The sequence below is a fragment of the Muntiacus reevesi genome, chromosome 3 (genome assembly GCF_963930625.1).
Source record: "Muntiacus reevesi chromosome 3, mMunRee1.1, whole genome shotgun sequence".
Taxonomy (NCBI): Eukaryota; Metazoa; Chordata; class Mammalia; order Artiodactyla; family Cervidae; genus Muntiacus; species Muntiacus reevesi.
The window spans coordinates 112936200-112942706 of NC_089251.1; the positions used below are offsets into that span (position 1 = coordinate 112936200).

The window sequence follows — 6507 nt, forward strand, 5'->3', positions numbered from 1 at the left end:
TCCATGGGGTCGCAAAGAGTCGAACACGACTGAGCGACTGAACTGAAACTGAACTGAGGACAGTAATATCTCCTGGGACCAACACTCCATAGATACCTAATTATTGGACGTCAACCGGAGAAACTTGGGGACAAGAAAGAAAGATTTATGGCTGTGGATTGGCAGTTAATAACAATTGAGCGCTTACTATCCACCAGGAACTTTTTATAAACACCTTACAGTCGCTAAGTCATTTAACAATTTAAAGAAACCTGTGAGAGGGACTTACCTTGTGGTCCAGTGGGTAAGACTCCGCGCTCCCACTGCAGGGTGCGCGGGTACTATACCTGGTAGGGGAAGTAAGATCTTGCGTGCAGCGGAATGCATCCAGAAGAAAATAAAGGACACCTGTGAGAGATTAACCAAATTCTAACTAATAAGTGCAGAGGCACAACTGGAACTCAGAATTCTCACTCTTAAGCCTCAATTGTCTAACCATTAGAACTGATGCTTTCGGTTACTTCATCAAATGTCAAATGCTTGGTGAGAACTGCTGAATTCCTGCTAGATGATAGAGTTGTAAAGAAGACCTTATTCCAGCCTGAGTGCCTGCCAGCCCGAGTCCGTCCTAGAGCCCAGGTCCCCAAACTAAGATGGACGAGAATCCACAGACAAAAAGTAGTGTACAAAGCGCTGTGATAGCTTAGTGAGCAGCAGTACTGTCAGCAGGAAAAGCTGCCTCCCACCAGGAATGATGGTACAGCAGCTTGCTCTCCCTGCCTTTATATGTTGCCATCCTCATCCCACCAAATTCCTAATGCACCGGTAACCCTGCCACAGATCTAGATTCACAGATTTCAGGCTGCTTCAGCATTAGGCTCCAAGCTATGGTACTAGTCTAATTTCTCTGCCACTGCTCTCTTCATTCTCCTAAGGGTCTGGCATTCCATTTTGTTTTTGCACTCTGTCCTTTTAAGACCCAGTTTACTTTTTTTCTGGGTCTTAATTATTCTTTTTAATTTTATTTTTTAAACAGTTTTAAAGGTTACACTCCATTTAGTAATTACAAAATATTGGCTATATATCTCCCATGTTGTGCAATACATTCTCGTAGCCTCTCTTACACCTAGTAGTTTGTACTTCCCACTTCCCCACCCCTATACCGACCCTCCCCTCTCCCCATTGGTAACCACTAGTTTGTTCTCTAAATCTATGAACCTGCTTCTTTTTTGTTATATTCATTAGTTTGTTGTATCTTTTAGATTCCCCATATAAGTGATATCATACAATATTTGCCTTTCTCTGACTTATTTCACTTAGCATAATGCCCTCCAAGTTCATCTAAGTTGCTGCAAATGGCAAAATTTCATTCTTTTTTTAATGAATGGGTAGTATAGATATATATTATCCATTAATCTGTTAATGGACACTTAAGTTGCTTCCATATCTTGGCTATTGCAAATAATGCTGCTATGAACATCTTGGTGCATGTATCTTTTCAAATTCTTGTTTTTTTTCAGATACATACCGAGGAATGGAATTGCTGGGTTTTATGATAGTTCTATTTTTAGTTTTTTGAGAAACCTCTATACTGTTGTCCACAGTGACTGCACCACTCCGGGTAGGAGGCAAGATAAACACAGAACTGGGAAAACCATTCTCACATTTCCGTACAGTATCAATTCTCACTTTTTGGTACTATGTCAATTTCTTTTATATTAAAAATGAAATATACACGAATGATTCCAATTTTATGCCTTTCTGGAAAACACAAAACTACAGGGCCAGAAAAGAGGTTGCCAGGATTGAGGATGGGAGGAGGGGTTGACTAGAAAAAGGGACAAAGGAACTTTTTGGGGTGATAGAAATACTGATTGTGATAACAGATTCATGTCTATATGAGTTTGTTAAAACGCATAGAACTGTATGATAAAAAAGGTGAAATTACTGTATATAAGTTATACCTCAATGAACCTAATCCTAGGGCTCCCCCTCTGTGGCTTAGGGGTAAAGAATATGCCTACAGTGCAAGAGACACAGGAGACCCGGGTTCGATCCCTGGGTGGGGAAGATCCCCTGGAGGAGGGCATGGCAACCCACTCCAGTATCCTTGCCTGGAGAATCCCATGGACAGAGGAGCCTGCTGGGCTGCCGTTTATGGGGTCGCAGAGTCAGAAAGACTGAAGCAACTTAGCACGCAAACCTGACTTTAAGAAATGTCAGAGAAATTACTGAAAGCAAGGACTATATTTTTAAAATAGTCTTAATTGCACAAGTAACAAAATACATAATAAAATAGTCGTTGTGGTTTTTAACAAAACATTATAAGTCTAAAGTTTTGTGTGTCTGTGCCCAGACTCCTTCCCTCCTTTCCAGCGTTAATCATTGATATATATTAATACAAATATGTAGCCATAAAAAATAAAGCACTGGGTTTTGTTTGCACACGTGTGCTTTTTATTACGTCAATGATATGCAGTACCCTATTCAACACATTTTTCACTTAATTTTTTTTAAGTTGTACAGAAAAGGTATTTTTTAATGAGATGGATTTGGCTGTTTTTTTATTTTATTTTTAAATTTTTTATTTTTATTTTTTCAGTGGTTCACTTAATTTTTAAATATTTGTTGATAAAGCACAGTATTTTTTGTTTGCTTACGTTAATGGTATCACGCTGTACCTTATTCTACTGCTTTTATCAATCTGTGTATTTTGATGTCCAATTCACTCCTTGGAATTGCAGCAGATGGCATTCCACTTTATGAACCCACCACATTCTGCTCGTCCGTTGCTGCGCAGGTGAAGGTTAAATTGCTCCCAGTGTTTTGATCTTGCAGTGATCCGACGCCTCCAGTGCCCGTGTGGCCGCTTCGGGGTGGACGCCTAGGAGTAGCACAAGTTGTGCGTTTTCAATTTTAATAGGGTGAGATTTGAGTCTTCCCCCGATAGGTACCTAAATCTACCGGAAAGTCGGTCTCGCGGCGCAGCTCGCACGCAGTAGAGAATCACTCTCCTTCCTACAGTCCCCTCCCTACGCCTTCCTAAGCACCCGCAGGCACCTTCCCAGCAAGCACCGCGCACATTTGCATACACCTCAAGTCTCTGTTTTTATTTTAAATAAAAACCCAAAAACAGATGATAAGAGTCTCCTTATGAAGACTTCTCACCTTTTCAGAAGGGTCTGCCGTTACATCGTCAACTTTGGGAACTCTGAATGGAAAACTGCGTAGACTTTATTTTCACCTTTACCATAACAGGGATTTGCCGACACTGCCACCCTGCTTCGGTAGCCGGCAAGGCAAAAAGGGCTTCTGTCGTGAGTGGCACACGTAGGGCAGCTCGTTTGCTCTACGTGCGGAATCGACATCAAGAGATTTCGGAAGCATAATTTTTGCTAACAGGGCAGCTGGTGATCGTTGGTCCTGGCGCCCCCACTTATGATGTTTTCAGAACAGAATATGAAGTAGTCGTTATATTATATTGCTATAATGCGGGCTTGTTTTTCTCTTTTTTGTTTGTGTTACGTTTTTTTTTTGTAGGGTGAAGTACCTTGTTCTTAAGATCTAGATTATAGTTTTTTTTTTTTTTAATCTTCTCGTGAGTTATGAGAAGTGGCGTGTTTTTTCCCTGGACCACGCAGCCAGAAGACTTGTCCATGCTTTTATTGGGTTGTTTGCTTATGTAAACAATCATTTTTTTACACGTATACATTAGTGATAGATACTGAAGACGATCAGTCGTGTCCGACTATTTGCGCCCCCATAGTCTGGGGTCTACCAGGCTCCTCCGTCCATAGGATTCTCCAGGCAAGACTGGAGTGGGTTGCTATTTTCTCCTCCAGGGGATCTTCCCCAGCCAGGGATGGAATCTGTGTCTCCTGCCTTGGCAGGCTGATTCTTTACCCTAGTTGCATATAACCTCTGCACATCCTCCAGGTATATTTAAAATCACTTCTAGATTACTTATAATATCTAGAACAAGGTAAATGCTTGTAAAATAGCTGCAGGCAGGCAGCAAAATCAAATTTTGCCTTTCGGAACTTTTTGGGTTTCTTCTGTTTTTTTAATCGGTGGTTGGTTGAATCTGTGGATGCAAAACCCAGGGATACAGAGGGCTGGTTGTATTATTTTGCTCACTTAATGAGCAAACAGAAGCTCTGAAAGGCCCCCAACACAGAGCTAGAAAGCAGCAAGTCAAGAGATGAGTCCAGATCTTCTGAAAGGAAACTTGCTGTGACTGCACAGAGTAATATCCAAGAAAAATGTCAACCAGAATGGAATCTATTACAGAAGGAAGATTTACTGGAACAGTGAAGCTTTTTTTCTTTTATTTCTCTATATTTTCCAGTTAGTTCTAAGAAAATATGGGGTAGATGAAAAGATTAGAGAAATGATGAGGATGCACAGTCACTGGAATACAAATGATGAAAAATAAAATCAGACTCACAAAGAAGCCAGTCAGTAAAGACCATATATTATATGATTCCTTTTACACAAGATATCCAGAAGAAGCAAAGCTATAGAAACAGAAAGTAGGTTAGTGATTGCCTGGGACTGGAGTTGAGAGCGGGGGTTGACTACAGATGGGCATGAGGTATCTTTCTGCGGTGAAGGAAATGTTCTACAAGTAAATTAAATTGCATAACTCTATATGAGTTTCCTAAAATCATTAAATTGTACACTTAAATGGATAAGTTTTATGATATGTAAATTGTATTTTAATAAAACTGTAAATTTTCTCTTTTTCAGCAGCCTGTCTTCCTCTCGCATTTTCCCAAAGTGACTAATTCCTCCTCATTCTTTGTGTCAGTTCAAATGTCACTTCCTCAGGGAGGCCCTCCTTGACCCACCCCCAATAGACTTACTTCTAATCATATCATAGACTCACAACAGGATAGGTTTACTGCAGGTGGGTGATGGGAGGGGAGGTGGTTCAGGGAGATGGATTTTGACAGGCTATGAAGCTTTGGTATTTTGAAGGATGGAGGGGAAGAGGGTGTCAGTTTGTCAGAGAAGTGAAAGTGAAAGTTGCACAGTCATGTCTGACTCTTTGTGCGACCCCATACAGTCCATGGAATTCTCCAGGCCAGAATACTGGAGTGGGTAGCCTTTCCCTGTTCCAGGGGATCTTCCCAAACCAGGGATAGAACCCAGGTCTCCAACATTGCAGGCAGATTCTTTACCATCTGAGTCACCAGGGAAGTAGTTTGTCAGAAGAGAGGAGGAAGTTTCCATTCTTTAGGTAGGCGAATGCCAGCATGGCTTCTCTCTTGAAACCAACCAAATCTGATTCCCGAGCTCCTCTATTGGTCTATATCTCCAATGTTGCAATCAGTGACAACTGATAAGAAATGAAGGTCACACAAAAATTGTATTCTATACACTAACTGAAAAGAAAATTAAGAAATAATTCCATTTACAAAATATTAAAAAGAAAAAAATACTTAGGAATGTTTATATGCTACTTAGGAAATTTAACCAAGGAGGAGAAACTTAACCAAGGAGGAGTGTGACTTGTATATGAAAACTACAAAACATTGTTGAAAGAAATTCAAGAAGGCAGAAACAAATGGAAAGGTCGTCCATGTTCACTATCTTATTAAGATGCCAATACTATCCAAAGTAATTTGTGGATTCAATGCAAAAAATCCTGTAAAAATCCTAATGACATTTTTTGCAGAAATAGAAAAACCCTTCCTAAAATTCGTTTGGAATCTCTAAGGACTCTACCAAAAACACTCTTGAAAAAGAACAAAGTTGGGCGCCATGGAGGAGTAAGCTCGGGAACCTTGCCCATGGCGAATTATAGATGATTGCGGTGGAGCCTTCACTATGGGTGTTATTGGAGGTGGAGTCTTCCAGGCCATTAAGGGATTCCGCAATGCACCTGGGGCTGTGCTGGCTGCCCGCAGTGGCCCACTGGCCATGGTGGGCTCGGCAATGATGGGTGGCATCCTGTTGGCCCTCATCTAGGGTGTTGGCATCCTTCTCACTCGCTATACTGCCCAGCAGTTCCACAATGCACCCCCGTTCCTGGAGGACCCTGGCCAGCTGCCCCCTAAGGAGGGTACCCCGGGCCCAGGCTACCCCAGCTATCAGCAGTACCACTGAGGAAGTGACCGCCTATCACTGCCACTGTGGGAGCTCCTCCTTTGTCCCCTCCCTGATGATCTACCTCGAAGGGAGGGCTGGCTCCCAGTTGTCCTATGGGACCCTTGAGAGGGTCTCTATCTGTTCTCTGATCCCAGGTTGGGGGTGGGGCACCCCAGCTGCCCTGATGGATGGGTCCCTTTTCTCTCAGGGCACCCCAACCCCCACTCACATATGTAACACGCTCTCACCCCAATCCCTTTGCATGGCGCTCTGATGAGTATTTAAAGCCAGTTTTGAAAATGCTTGTGTATGTACTCCTTGAGCCACCCCTAGGAGTCACTCCCTAGGACAAGGGGCAGAGCCCTCTTCAGGGATGTGGGAACCATCACATTTGGAGTCACACAGAGAGTCGTCTCTAGTAAAGGTTTGTGGATG

At 42.3% G+C, this 6507-nt stretch overlaps 1 non-coding gene and 1 pseudogene across 1 annotated transcript; both read left to right on the top strand.

The window, feature by feature from the left end:
* Positions 1–3280: 3280 nt before the first annotated feature.
* LOC136165846 (U11 spliceosomal RNA) lies at positions 3281–3413 on the top strand. The gene has a single exon (XR_010662812.1). It is a non-coding gene; the product is annotated as a U11 spliceosomal RNA (small nuclear RNA).
* A 2332-nt stretch (positions 3414–5745) lies between these two features.
* LOC136163137 (mitochondrial import inner membrane translocase subunit Tim17-B pseudogene) lies at positions 5746–6262 on the top strand (annotated as a pseudogene).
* Positions 6263–6507: the final 245 nt, after the last annotated feature.